A 15,723-nucleotide genomic window follows, 5' to 3' on the forward strand; every position below is an offset into this window, starting at 1 on the left:
CTGAAACAGTAGTGGAGGATAGAATTTCCTTTCTTTTCCCTAGATACTTTATTAAATGCATTTGAGAACACTGCACAATCAGTCTTCCCTCACTGGGCTGCTTGGCCCCCGTCCTATATGAGATTTGGCACAGGCTTCCGAACAGAATTTCACTTCTCACAAGAGGTATATTTGCAGATGTGGAACAACTTCCAGTGTTTTTTTTACCCTTTGCTTTTTTTCATGTGTATCTGTGAGAGAGGAATTTAGCTATTCGTTAAAGTTGTTAGTCAAAGATGGATTTCTGTAAGAAACCTTTACTTTGTTTTTGAAATGCATTTAAATATGATGGTTTTATACACCAGTTTTAAATCCTAAAGTTGTTATAGGGAGGATGGGTTCAGTAGTTTGAACTGAGCTTCCTTTGGTAAATCAGGGTACAGTGAATCAGCTTCTAATTTAAATTGTTATTCTTAAAATTCCTTTGGGCAACTGGTATTATAACTTCTTAGATGAGCTGCTGATTTTTTCTGGAAAGGTTTTGCTAACAAAAAAAAAAAAAAAAAAAAAAGAGGCAGAAACCTCAAAAGGAAACAAAAGAAAGGCAGTCCTAAGATAAGCGTGTTTTGTAAGGATGTACTTTAACTCTGAAACCTCCCCTTCTCAAACCTGAACCAAACTCCAGTGCAACATGGCAACATGATGGTGTGCCTGTTGGACACACAGAGGTCTCTGTAACTGTGAGGCAGGGCTTTCTTCCAGCCAAGAGGTGGTGGCATTCTGGCTAAATGTCCCAGAGGTGGCATCGCAGTGGCCGTAAGAAGCATCTCCCGCGCTCTGGATAGCTAAACAAGAAGTGAGGGAAGGTGAACCCAGAGGGAGTTTGGAGAGTGAACGGAACACAAGAGAAGAAATTTTTGCAGAAGGATTGCAGAAGGTGTAGTGCCGTGACTCTGAGAGGACATGAAACCTTAGAAAAGGGAGCATTTCTGGCTCTTCTCTTGACAGAATTATTTGTAGCAGTTGTCATTTAATTTAACAATGTATAGCTTAATATCAATGGGCCTAGCAACTTATAGTGAAATTCTGCCTTCAGTGATGGATGTTTGCTGTTGATTACAGTCCATGCTGACTGAAAGGAGGCAAAAATCTTTATCACAATTCTTAGTCGGTAACTATATCTTTACAGATTTAACAGAGTTCAAACATAAACATAATAGTCTAGTCCTTAATGAAATGGAAGTTAGACACTGATGATAGCAATAAATCAGATTTATGTTACTACCAACAGATGCCTTGGAATTTACCAGAATTTGTTGTCAAGACAGTTTTCATAATGGAACTCAACACATGCTTTTTTCATTCCCTGTCACGGAAACTGGAAGGAAAATGTTTGAACATTAACTCATTCTTCTGACAATGCTGTTCAGCAAGAGGTCATAATTAACTAATATCCTTTGTGATAATAGTGTTAAGCCTGTTGGAGTTAACTAATAAAAAGCAGATTTGTGTACATTTGTTTCACAAATTTTCAGTGAGTCTGGGCCTGCCTGGCTTGTTCTCACAAATGGGTATGTCAAGGGAATTTCCCTAAGTGCTGTAATAGTAGAAGTAAAGGCAGTCAGGCAAGTCCAATATGCTCTATTCACCTTGTCTATGAACACCCCACGCAAAAGGATGATTATGTCAGTTCACTGTACCATCAAGTCTTACCAGAACATCTTCCTTTTGCTTCCCCCACGTAATGGACAAATAAGTAACACATTTTGCAAGTAAGCTTGTATTTTATTTTTTTTCTTACCTGAGGCTTGGTGACTTGGCTTCTTCTCTGGCCCTTCTGCCGTGTTTTGATGATGGAACTGTTGTGTTTGGAGGCATCTGCTCCCCATCTGTGACCTATAACTAATGAAAGAACATGAGTTCTGTTGGGAAATACACTTCTGTCTAGTTTTTTCCTTCCTGCTTGATTGTGTCTCACATGTCTTGCCAAATGTCAAAATATTATCATCTTTTGCAAAGCTTTGATTTTGCTTGGTGGAAAAAAATTCAAAACAAAAAAATGAAACTTCTTCCTGTTTTCTGATTAAGTTTAAAAATTATTTTTTCTTACGTGTCTTCCTCAAATCTTAGAACAGCAAACTGCTTTTTATTTTTTTTTTTTTTCATTTCGATAGAGGAAATGTTTCAAAGGAAATATAAAACATTACTAGAGTATATGAAAATAGTAGGTTCTTTTATTAAATATGCAAATTGTTTGTATAGGTCAGACCTAAGCATTCAGCATTATCTATAAATTAATACCTTTTAACCATCATGTGTTTCCTTCTTCTGATTCATAAATTATAAGGCAAGAAGGAACCAGTAGGATCACCTGCTCCGACAGTCTACAGGAAACAACACACAGAGTAATAGTGTTAGCAATTTAGTCATTTGGCCCTCCCACTCAAGGTAATGGGTTTGATATATCATTGACAAGTTTGAGAAAATCTGAAAAGTTTCCCACTGTTCTGGCCAGCTTTCTTTTGATCCTTCTTGTTCCTTGAGTGAGCTGTGTTTTACTACCACTGATTTATTGCTGGTCCTATTGTCTCTCTCACTAACCTTAGTAATGGCCTTAGAGACATTGTGCCAGTCTCTTTATAAACACAAAAAAAATGTTCTGTATGTTCTTCAGGACTGTGACTGCCTAAATTCAGTCCAAGGTTCAACAGATGGATATTAATAGAAGGAAACAATTTGAAGAGAAGTCCAGAGGACCGTCTGTGTTTTCTGCATCAGATAGCATGGAAAAATGAGTTTTCCCTTCAAGTCATATTGAAGGAACAATAACGTGTTTTCTAAAAGAAATCTGCCCCAGGAAGCTGGCCTGCAGGCCAATAGCACCGTGTGGCTTCTGTCCGTGCTGGGAGCACTTGGCCCAGATCTCTGCGGGAGTGTTGGGTTTGTGTGGGGACATGGGTGGAGGGAGTCATGTGTGGCTTTCCTCTCTTGGGTGGGCTGGGCTGTCTGGAAAGGTGGAAGTGTGTGGGAGTTGTATGAAGGAACACGTCCTGCTGAGGTGCTGTTGGAAGACTGTGGTGCAGTGGGGGGCAAGAGTGTCCCTTTGGTTTTGTTCATGTAGACTCTAAGGAAGTAAAGCTGCTCCCAGGTTTCATCTTGTAGGTCAGTAGTTGGATCATTCCACAACATGATACAGGAATGACGAAGCACATGCAGTACAGACAATCTCAAGACCAGGGTCCAGGAGCTACAACATCAAATGTGGTAGGAACACCCAGTGCATGCTAGAAATCTAGCACCCTGATGAAAGGAGATGTTGCTCAACATAGTTTTAGTACAGGTGTAGCGTGTGCATGTAGAATATTAGAATATTTGCCAAGTTTTATTATAGATTTGAAGTTACATTTTAACTTTTTTTTTTTTTTTTTTAAGCAAAGGTGTTGGTATTCCAATAAAAATAAGGATATTAAAGACACATGTAACAGAAGATACAACATTATGAAAGCCAATGTAATTACCCTATTTTATGGAAAAGCTCATTTGAAAAAGCATTTTTTAGTTATGGACGTTGCTAATGTCAGAGGTTCTGTGTTACGCAGTGGCCTCCTTGGAGGCACAGTAGCAATGCACATAAGACCACACAACCAAAAGCAGCAAATGGAGACTTAGTGTTCATTCTGTTTTTTGTACACATTTACAGATATTTCACCTGAACAATTTGTGCTGTCAAAAATAATTTGGTTTTCTTCTCTACAAACTTTGTATTTTTACAAAACCAATTTTCTGATAGATACCAAGATTCTGTGAACGTAAAACTCATAAACCATGAGCGGATGACTTATCACCAGAAAATAGCCATCCTGAGGGCAAAGGCAGGAAATATTATCAACACAACTATTCAAGATAAGCGAAGGCAGGTAAATATAAGACTTTCACTTCAAATACAGTAGAAGTCAAAGTGGCTAAAGTAGAATGCTTTATAACATGATTTGGGAGGAATGCAGTGCTGTATCTTCTTAAGGTAAGAAGTGTATAGTATCAGATTTTTTGTTTCAAAGACGTTTGGTTTTTTTATTGTCATTATTTTATAAGAACAACTCCCATTAATCTACTGACTTCTGCATTTATTAGGCACCAGATTCTTATAAGTCTTGTCAAAAATGAGGGCTACTGTTGCATCATAAAAACCTTGCAGAACAAGAGAAATTGATGTGGAAGGTTAATATGCTCCTGGCTGTGTGACTTGGCTGTGACTATGGGGGATTTAAGTAGATTTTGTACCAGTCTCACTTTTTTTTTTTCTTTAATTCCATGGCAGTGGTGTTCACAAAGCATAAGATATTTTCCAAACAAAAACAAAGACTGCAGACATGGTGGTTTTATCCTTTCTGCACATGCTTCTTCAGGCATACTTATGCTGTGATGCAAATAGAAACCTTAAATTAGCTAATGGTCTAATGGGCCGGATGAGTAGTGAGGTGATTACTCTTCCTGATGGCCAAAAATTGTAGCACACCCTTTTCTGTCACCTTACTTCGTCCACACCCTATTCTAACCTGTTGGAGGTGTTTGTCTCATCTACATATTATGCCTGTGTTTTTTGGCCTGTGTAAGCTCTTTCCAGCAGCTGTCATCTGTTGTGTTCGTATGATGTCTGAACAATAAGTACTTGTAGCACTATTACATATATAAGGAGTAATAATGCTTTTCATCACTGGGCTCTTTCATGTGTTTGACCAAGTGATTTAGTTCTTGAGAGTAAAAAATGTGGGGTTTTCTCATTTATAGCAGATCTTCCCTTAAAATAGTTTTTCTTTGTAAGTCTTGGAACAAAGCTGACCTGCTAAATTTTTCCAGAGTTTCTGCAAGTTGAGTCTATTGCAGCTTAAAGGAGGAATGGTACGGTATGAAATCATTGTACAGTTTTGAACAACAAAAAAATCCAGGCATTACTTAGTTTTAGATAAAATCTAGAGTAAGAACATCTAAAAAAATCATAATTTATTCAAAATACATTTTCAACCAAAAAGCACCATTGTATCCAGCTGTGGTGGCACAGTTATTTAAAACAAAACAGGTTTGTTTTTTTTGGCTGGAAAAAATATCACATGGCTGTAGGGAGTACAGCCCTAGGAGTACCTACAATCTTCTGTTTTCATTTGACCTTCTAGAAGAAGAAAGATATATAGAAAATAAAAGCTGCAGATTAAAACGCAGCAAGCATATGAATGATAATATTGGAATAGAAAACATGCAACAGTGTTAATGTGCTTGGTGAGTGTAGTGGTTACCGAGATTTTTCAAGCAAGTGCCCAATGTAAAATGTGATTAATTTCAGTGATTTGACTTGTTTGAAGTAAGCTAGAAGGGATCTTACTGTAACACTCCAAGACAATAGTTTTTCTCAAGGCTTATTGGAATTATTTTTCCTTTCTTTCAGCACACTGAATTTATAAAATGATTACTTTTTCTGCTGAAAATATTTGTATATCTTGAGAGCATGATTTAGTTGCTTGAATGTGAAAATCTGACTTCTGTACTTGGCCACACACCACCCGTTTGCCTCAACAAAATCAGTGAACTTCAGTGTTTCTCTTTGCATACTAAGTGGTGATAACCTTCTGAAGAGCTTATTGGTATAATTCACCTACTTTTTATACTTGGCCTGTGATTTGATAAGAATTTGGTTTGTTAAACAGGGTTATTATGCATTGCTGAATTTAATCTCAAAACATCCTCATGGGGCTTTATTGTCAGTGATTATAAGTTCTCTTGAATTATAGAGTTGTATATACATAGTGTGTAACAGACCTATTTTTGTTAGTTGGAGTGGTTTTCAGTAGTTTGATTCTGTCAAAACACAAGTTGGTTTTAAATCAACCATTGGTAGATAAAAGCTTAAGGTAACCAGGGGTTTGCTTAGCAAAATTTGTCAAAATTATTAAACTTTTTTAAAAATTAGCTTGTTGAGATCTTGAAGAGCAACCCAGGACTGAAGAAAACACATTCAGTTGATCTGGGTTTCTGAATGTTGGGAAGGTTTTTTTCTCATATGCCTGCTTGACTACCTTTAAGCTTACCAAAAGCAGTGATCTTTAATGATCTCATGTGGTTGGCAGCCCAGATTCATCTGCAAAACAGCACTGTGCCCTGCAGCACCATACTGGGGTGTGTTTCTAGCTCTGACTCAGAGATCATCATCGTTTCCTGCAGCAGCCAGTTAGCCTAATGCTGCGTAGCCTGAGATGTGACAAAATCGCAGCATGAGGTGATATGGCTACAGGCATTTGGACTATTAAAGTTAGAATGGTAAAGGGTATGACGTGTACCATTGTATCACATTGCAGCATGATTCTTGTCTCCACCACCGATGAATGATGTTTCTACTTTTCTGCAGTGATAAAATGTCCTTGGAGATGTTAGTGAATAGCAAGACGAGAATGTGTCTTTTGGAGAGAGTGACTCTGTTATCTGTTTGAAATATATGGCTGATATACTGAATAGTCAGAATTTAAAAGCAGAATATTATTTTCTGGAATTACTATATTAACTTGTTCTTAGAGCTCTGAGTGGGTGCTGTTTCAGTGGCTATCTGCTGAGCTGTAATATCAAACCTATGGGTATCAATAAGGTAATGATCAGCCTCAGTCTTAACAAAAACTCTTGGGAGTAAAGCAGATTTTTGTAAAATGATGCTGTACCTCTTCTGTGTTAGGTAGGTGTGAAGCTGCTGTTCTTGTTTGAGTTTGTTTACTGGAGAAAAAATCAGTAAAGAAAGGTATGCTATTTTTCTGAAGAATATAAAGAAATAAAGAATCTGTGTCAATCAGCAAACAGTCTCCACAATCGTGTGAAATCTAATACAACACTTTGGAAGGAAACAAATATCGGGTTGCATTGCTATTTTGCCAAATTGTGGGAGGAACCATGAATGGTTGAATGCCAGTTTACCAATGAGAGTCTTGGGGTTTGGTTGTGGTTTTTTTTGGTCACTTTAAAAAATTTTGTTGTCAGTAATTTCCTGTATCAGCTAAATTTGTGCTAGTCACAATGAGGCAAGAGATTATACATCCACATAAAAAACAAGTCAGAGCTCTGTAATCAATTTAAGCTAGGTTGAGAAAACAATCAGTCACTTTTTAATTGCTCACACACCCATGTGTACATCAGACTAGTTGTCCAGCCCTTCTAAACGGTGTGCTACCATTACCCGCACGACTTTCTCAAGGTTTTGAAAGACTGAAAAGTCATTTTTATTGAATGTTTAGTTATGCATTTGTAGAAAGGAGATTATTAAAAAGCATGTGATTATATTATCATAGATTTATGTGAGTGCTTTATAGTTTAATTTACATCAATAAAATCTGTTTATATGACTAGTGGTAATTTTTGCAGTTATGATTGGAAGAAAGGATAATCCCAGCTAATGTCTCTACTCTTTTAGATTCAAGACTTTTGGGGAAGTGGCTTTTGCTGACATTATTTTGTCTTTCAGATGTGTGCCTGCGTTTGGCTTTCAAGCTGAACATAGTCTGAGGTCATTTGTAGTGATTATTTGAGAAGCTGAGCTAGAGCTTGTGTTAATGGGAAGTCTAACGTTTGATTAAGCCACTGAACCAAATCAGAGGTTTGGGGCCTGTATTTTGCGAAACCCAGGAAATTAAGGATTAATATTCAAACCCTCAGCATGTTCTTCCTTGCTCCTGAGGAGGTTAGAAGATCATAGAACGCTACGTGTGGTAGTTCCACTTGAACCTATCTCCATTACATCAAAGCGACAGTATGTGGAAGTTGTGCCCAAGCAAGTTTTCAGTGGGACAGAGTAGTCGTGTGTTAAAACTACTGAATTAATCTTAAACTGTAGATGCAACTTTAAGTTCTCTTCATCCACACTGCTTAACATGGCTGGTAATCTGCAAGACCTCTTACTGTGGTGGAACCATAACAGGAATGATAATGGCATAAACTTGTGGCAGTACAGCTTACAGAGATGCGTGGATAGTCTCGGTTTAAGCTTGTGCACCTGCCAGTCAATTGCTAGCATAGTAGTATGTCTTGGAGAATTTGAGGCACGTAATGTGATGTGGTGGTACCTGAAGACATAGTTGAGGAAAGGGGAAAATTTGCTAATCATGGATCCCATTGTTTTATGACAATTTAGGGCTTTTTAGGTGTAAATCCAGTGTAAGTCATATGCACAAATTCTAATTAAAATCAGTTATGATCCAAGCAAGCAAAAAATGTGAGATTTTTTCCTGATTTTTCTTGTAAGGACATTGTTCATGTCTGAGATAACAGCTTTTGTATAATTAACACTGTATAAACAGCAAAGACTTGTGTAAAATTGCTCTTTGTAGGAGAGTTCCAAATCTTCTCATTGACAAATTTGACACAGATTCGCTTTCAGATTTACTCTTTCCACCATCATGTCTTTGCTGTCCTGGGCATTGCTGCTCCAAGGTGGAATTTTAACTGAAGTTAAAAAGCCAGACAGATCTGTTCTTGCAGATTGGTGAAGTCTTGAGATTTTTTCACTACATAAAACTGGAATTCTTGCAGGGATCAATGTGTAAAGAAGAAAGACTGTACACTGAATTGTTCTGTTCAACTTTTGTGCATCCAAGCCAATGTTCCTTTTTGTTTTGGAATTGATTACTGCAGTATAGCTTTTGGCACTTTATTTTTCTGATGCAGAAATGTTCGTGGATAAAAGTTAATTTTCCATCTGTTTTAATTTGATTAGTGTTCGTGTTAAATCTCCCCATTGCCAAAGTAGGACTTGAAACATGAACTTCCAAGAAAATCAGGAAACAATCTTTGAAGCAAGAAACAAAACCCACCACCACCAAGGAAACGCTACCCTTAAGACACTGAAAACTTGGAGTTCTAGAGTCATTGCATGAATCCAGAAGATAGAACTTGAAGAATAGCTGCAAATGCTATATCATACAGTTGTAACAGTTGACAACACACTCGCTTTGGTTTCCTCTTTTATTGTGCCTGCAATCCTGCTTGTTTTGGAGCAGATATTGTTTAAACTGTTAGGTTTTGATACAGACATACGCCATGCTGTGTTGCATAGTGTGACAGGCAATGTTTCTGTAGCATCTCAGGGTGTTCCTGTTGCTAGCAGCACTGCCAGATCTGGCACCCAGAGCTGTTTCAGCTCTTGCATCAGGTAGGTTGTAGGCTTTCATAGCTGTGGACAGTAAATTAACGGATGTGCCCAAAATTAAAATGTTAACTGTAATTATCACTGTTGGCTTTTTTGTCTCTACAGTGGATGTTGCATTACTAGTAATTTTATGTGATACTTCATTCTTGACACACCAGGGTGAATTAAAGAAATCTTTATTGTGAAATTGTTCCTTTTCACAGTATTAGCTCATAGCTATTTGCACACCATAAATCATATCCTTGCACTTGTTTTTTTCTTCTTTCTTCTACACTGAGTCACTGGCATTTGTTTTAATGAATCCTCTGTGACCTACTTCTATTTGTGAGCAATTAGTACATTACTTTGGTAGTAAAATACTTGTTTCCTGGTATGGATATTTTGAACGGGCAAAGTATATGCAAAATTTGTTTTCGTAAATTGCTTGTGTACTCTCTGCTGTGTTTAGGATGGACTCGTCTTTTCTTTATGTTCTTGTGGTATACTGTAGCATTTTCTAGATTTAAGTCTAGTACAGAGAAGTACGCTACCGATAAAAGCTAATTTTAAACTATCTTTTTGCCTTGTTTCTGTGTTTCTGGATTTTCATTAAAAAACAGGATGTTATTGCCCACTGAAGGGATTAGGAGAACTACAAATGAGAAATCAAACTTACTTGGTCCTGAAAATTCCAGGTTTCTGTAAAACATTACTCACAGGAAGAAGTCTTGGTAAAGAGAAAGTATGGATGGAGTTTGTGGACCAGATTCATTCCCAGAGGTACATTTCATTTCATTAGAGCTCTACTCTGAGACTTGCAGTGTTGAATGCATACTGGGTTTTTTTGGTAGGAAAATGCTGCTCATTTCCCAGTTTCACTCAGGTTTTCATTGGATGTAACCATGTAGGTAAATTTAAGGTCAGATTGTGTCTTAGTTATGTTGTGTCACCAGTTGTGGGAAAGAGCTTGGAAAACATACCACAGCATAGAAGAAAAATTCTCCTCTCCCTGGATAATGTGTCATCTCTTCTCAGAGCCTGTATAAGAGATTGCAACATAGCAAATTGTGTTTTGATCTCCAGAAAACCTATCTTAGATAGACATAGTGGATTCTAATGTTGTACAGTATTTCTGGTTCAGAGATTTCGATACTTGGGTCATTAAAATGACATAGCATGTCAGGGGGAAGGGAACATTTGGTGGCATAACATGAACTCTGTTGGTACTTATTTGGGAAGACCTAGTTATTTTGTTTCTGACTTTATGTTCGTGTAATCCTGCCCTTGAAATGTACACCACTGAAACTTTTTTAATACTGCACCATACTATTTTTAATACTATAAATGTGTGTGTGTATATAAGTGCTATGACTGTGGCAGCAAACTAAAACACTGAAATCATCTGATCTTTCCTGGATTGTGTGGTGGTTGATGATTAAGCATTACCAAAAAAAAAAAAAAAAAGAGGGCGAGTGGATGTCAGAAGCCTTGTGCTGTCATCCCTGCTGATGACTATGCCTGGAGATGTTTGAATTGCTTCACTGGAGATTATTCAGATGATTCCAATTACCTCACTGGGACTTTGCAGCAAAGCAGTGTGAGCTGCATGTGTAATAGGTTGCCCTCCCGAGTAGCTGAAGTTTGCTCCTAGATCTAGTCCACACACTGGGTTTTATGCAGGGGGAATTATTTGAGCTGTAGCTAGTCAGTTAATTTGTCTGACATAGCTTTGTTAGTACACAATTACAGTTGAAAAGGCAGTTTGTGTTCTCATGGTTCACCTTTTTTTTTTTTCTATCTGGGAACATCAGAACCAGTAAGACTTTTACGCTATAGCGTAACTGTGTCTGTAGAAGGGAGAATATACTTGTGTGACTGTACCAGTATAGATACACAGCTAACTCTTTAAGAGTAGATGTTGTATATCCATACAAATTTTTGGCGGGAAGAAGTGATTGATGTAGTTTCTGTGTCTTTTTAAGTGGTGTGAGCTATGAGCCAGTCCATACTTAATTTTTTTTTTCTGTTAAATTTCTCAAGAAGCTTTTTCAAATGAAAAATAAAGATCAACAGTTATGTCAGTTACATAAGCTCAGTTTTCATTTGAAATAGACTGAGACCAGACATAGGTTTTTTTAATGTTGGTTATTTGTTGTTTTGCTCATAAAACGATGTAGCTGTGTTTGGAAAGTCCAAGGGCAAAGACACTCTAGTTTGTTATAGCTCCATATGACTGATGGGGAATGCCACCTTGCCGGCTGCCTGTGTGTGTCCAGTGATGTCTTAATATTGTGACCATGGAGTGTTTGGTTGTGTACATTTCAGCGTGACTTTGCAGAGGGACTGTTCCTACTGAACAAACAACCTCTTCATGAGAGCCGCCATAGCTGTCATTAATTCATGCCCTCTTCAGGAGGCCCAACAGACACCAACAGCTGAATGGGCACAATGAAAGGATTTCACTCCCCACCCCCCAGGAAAACAGTGCTTCTAGGTGCTTAATTATGATTTAATTAAGAGGGAAGGAGAACGTGGGTCTCAGTAAAGAGAGGGGATCTTTTGTTTCCAAACTGAATTTCTGAACTGCAGTCAGTGTGTGCACACTCAAATGTGGGACACTGATGGTGCTGCCAGAGGTCTTGTGAGAACAAACGTAGTTTATGGGTTGAATGGCTCCTGCTTAATTGTTCATATTCAGGCTCCTAACCAGTAAAGGGCATCGTTTTCAAACACCTAAATAGTGATTTTTTATTTTTTAAAAGTTTTTTCTTTGTTTCCTTAATTCCAGTGTATTAACTGCTTAAGCACTATTAACTACTTATGTCTAAGCAAAAGACAGTACAGAATATTAATTGTAAAATGTTTATTACTTGTATGGAAAATGTGTTACTTCAGTTACATAGTATTGCCTTTTGCCTTTTTAAAAAGTTGAGAAATAAAAAGGAGCAGAACCATTTTCCTGTTACTTGCATTAATTCCTTTAAAGAAAGGGTGCAAACTTATCTCGTATTACTTAGTGCAAAATTAGGCGTTTATTGCAAATTTTTGGCAACTCTCATACACGTAAGAGGAGAGGGAGATAAACCACTGTAGTTAATGCCAAAGTGCCAAAGGAGAGATAAAGCTCATTTCCCTCATGTCAGATGCTCAGTAGGCAACTGTGCTTCATTATGGCAGTGCTTTCCAATCTGTGAATATGTATCCTTACCTCTGGCTCTCAAGAAGTTAAATAATAGCATGCTCAGGACTTTGCACTCATGGTTCTCCCACTTTTTTTTTCTTTTTCTTCTCCCCACGGTGTCCGGGCTGCAACAAAAGGAAATCGGGCTTCGTTGTTGTTTCGGAAACTACTTTTGGAAACTTTCTGCTGCATTAAGTTGCTTGAGGTGGTGGCTCATGCAACTGTACTATTTCACCATAATTCCAGCTGTTTTCAAAGATTGTGTGGTCCTGGCAGCTGGGCAGGAGTACGTGGGAGAGGAAGGCTTGAAGATGCCCATTCACTAGGAAGTGATCAGTGTCTCTGTTTCTGTTTCAAAACTGTGTGAAGTATTTGCTTTTTAAGAGGTGACAGGCCTTGTGTATTTCAGTGTATTAACAGCGATTTTGGTGAATACAGGTGAGCCCTGCTTATGCTCGTCCATGTGTAGGCCTTCATCACTTTGCTAATTATGTGTTTCTGTTGACAATGTGAAGTTTATAGAAAAGGGAGTTACAGTACAAGAGGCATCAAGGTTTGCTGGGTTCGTGTCCATGAACCACCTTCTTCCACAAGTGATTTTTCAGGTGAAGGTTGATTCTGCTGGGTTTGAAAGTGAAACCATGTAAAATCTCTCTACTTCAGGTAGCTCCCTGTTTCCTACCCTTGAATTTTAGGATATGATTAATTTAATTGTTCTCCTTTGCGATTATTTGGAAAAAAGGGGAGGGGAATTAAAAAAAAGGCTCAAAGCTGTCCTAAAAAGTTGTGAAGTAATGTAGGGAAAAATATTTATAGGAGCTTGTCTTTTAGTGGCTTTTCTCATGGGGAAAGTCTCTGGAGTGCAGTGCAAAGGAGACAGTGTTTTGTGTAGATTTTTGTTTTAATAAGCCTCTGCTTCTTTCTATGTGAAAGTGGCCGTGGCAACATAAATTATTTTTGCGAGTACAAACAAGTCGAGGAGGTGAAAAGGAAGATGAAGCACAACTTTCGTAGCAAGAAGCAGAGCAGACTAAATTGTTCCTTCTTCCTTCCCCCAACTGGACAGGAATGGATCAGTCATTTCTGAGGTGTCTCCTAGACATCTGCTGTGGCACCAGACTTTCTACGCTCGCCTCTTGTATAACCACATGATAATTGCAGACCATGGCAGGCTTTAACCCCTTGAGGCTTTATCGAGTATTGACACCATGCACGCTTTTTTGGCCAAGAGAAGCGCTTGCTAAAGCTACTCTTTGTCGTATTTGGGGAATGCTTTCAGTGCTACGTGGAGGTCCCTCTGGCTTGTTGTCGTTGCCCACTAATTCTGTGAAATACGGTGAGTTCCGAACAGTGCTTCTTAGAACTGTGGTTGTTGGAAACAACCACCAGCAAGGAAAAAGAAAAGACGACCAAAACGTGGTAGATTAAGTGGAAAACAGAATGAGAACGCAGGATAGAAGGTGAACAGGGTTTCGCTGTGCTAAGTATCTGGATAAACAGGTCTTCTGTCTGTAGTTTGGAGACACTCCCATGTGTTGTCTTAATGCTTAACTATGCTTGGCCTCGGTTTCATCCAGAGTTACAGAAAGCTCAGGGTATGTGGTTGGCTCCCTTGCAGTACTGAAATGACCTGGGGAACTGGCTGTGGTTAGTTCTTGAGTCCAAATGGACATTGTTCAAAGGAAATACGGCTGGAACAGGACCTGTTTATTTATTGGTTTTGTTTGGGTTTTTGAGGGTCTGGACTGAGTATAAAATGCCAGTACGCGCGCTGCTCTGTTCAGTTTAAGTGTGGAAAAGGCTCTTGCTCTATAACCCCAGCTGCCAGTGGAAGGGTGAGGAGACCCCTCAGCTACCTCTTTGCCTAAGTTTGACTTCTTACTCTTGTGAGCAGCAACAGCAGCCATGGGCACCAACCTGTCTCCCAAACTGGGGACAGAGCCAGTGACAAGCACCACCTGTGACAGTGTTAGTGTGATGGACAGCACACCAGCCTGAGGTGAAGCGGAGGCTCTGGAGGGAGAAGCAGCAGTGAATGGCATCTGACAGCACTGAATCGCCTCCCCATGCTCCCCCAGGTCCTTGCAAGCTCTTAACAACGAGCGAAGGGGCAGAGTGAGAAACATTCTGCCCCCAGCCTGACCACCCCAACATGACAAGAAACATCTGGCGGCATCCTCTTGTCCCAGGAGGTGCACCAGGAATTTATAGGCTGAAGCCAACATCTGGAGTGATTGATGTTAATGCAGAACTCCTGGGGATGGCCCAAAGCAGAGTGGGACCTGTGTTTTAAACTCCTCTCTGTGCTGCAGCCATGACAGACATGTGCTCCAGTAAATAAGGTATTTCCGGTCTAGTGCAGATGGTTTTGCGGGGTTACCCACCGTGCAAATCAAGGCCTACTTCATTTGGCTAACATCTCCAAATTGCTGATGCGTTGATCATCGCATGTGTGATGTATGACACTTTTATTTTTTTGAGGTAGCATTTGTTGAATAATATAAACCCATCACTGTGAGTCCTGGTTATTTTTTTCTTCTTTTTCCCAAGGGAGGTGCTTCTACCATTTTTTTGCATCTCCTGAATTACATAAAGATAATCCTACTTAGTGATGATTTAAGCCCACCCTGTTTATTTTTCGTCTACTTATGGTACTAGCTTCCTGCTTACCTTTCTATTTTGAAAGAGTAATATTTGTGCATCAAGGAATTTAGTTAAGTATCTCAGTATGACAGCAAACGTGCTGTTTATCTAATAACTTGGCTTATGTCCCTTGCCAGAACACAAATAAGATTAAAAAAAGATATTCAAGAAGCAGTGGGATTTAAATGATCCCATCAGCATGTTCTCAATAGGTTGTACGATAGGAAGATACAAAACCTGCAGTTTGTGGATAATGAAGCAGAATTGTGCAGTGGGCTGGTTCATGATCCTGATTGTTCTTTTTGTCTGCTCTCTGCTGCCTGCCCGCTCTCTGTGCATCACAGACTTTTTCTTGTGTGCAGCTGGTTTATGTACAACTATGAATTTAGTAGGTAGCTTAATACTCTTTTTCATGTTACATAATTAAATATTTATCTCTATAGCAAGTAAAAAACTGAATCAGTTGTTTTAGGAAGGAACGGAACAGATAAGAAATATACCATGAAGAAGAGAAATTATGGATCAAAATTGCTCGGAGTAAAAGTGAAAGCAGTCACTGAGCTGAATACATATCTAACTAGCAAGTGCAGTTGAGAAAGCTTAATGAAGGGCCTGTGTATTTATTTTGTAATACACTGGAAGGATGGACATTGAAAGGCCTTTTACAGCATAATAAATCTATGTTTGTGACAGTCATCCTCAGGTCTGAACAGCAGAGATTTTTCCGATACTTTTGCAATTCTGTGGTATGTGTTGTTGGTTTTTT

At 38.7% G+C, this 15,723-nt stretch overlaps 1 protein-coding gene across 15 annotated transcripts in view; it reads left to right on the forward strand.

Annotated features, from left to right (window-relative positions):
* The window catches only part of MAST4 (microtubule associated serine/threonine kinase family member 4), a gene marked incomplete at its 5' end in the record, with an annotated part of 207,278 nt that overhangs the window by 105,068 nt on the left and 86,487 nt on the right, over positions 1 to 15,723 (forward strand). The gene's annotated exons all lie outside the window — the stretch shown is intronic.

Source organism: Streptopelia decaocto (assembly GCF_964273445.1).
Source record: "Streptopelia decaocto genome assembly, chromosome: Z".
Taxonomy (NCBI): domain Eukaryota; kingdom Metazoa; phylum Chordata; class Aves; order Columbiformes; family Columbidae; genus Streptopelia; species Streptopelia decaocto.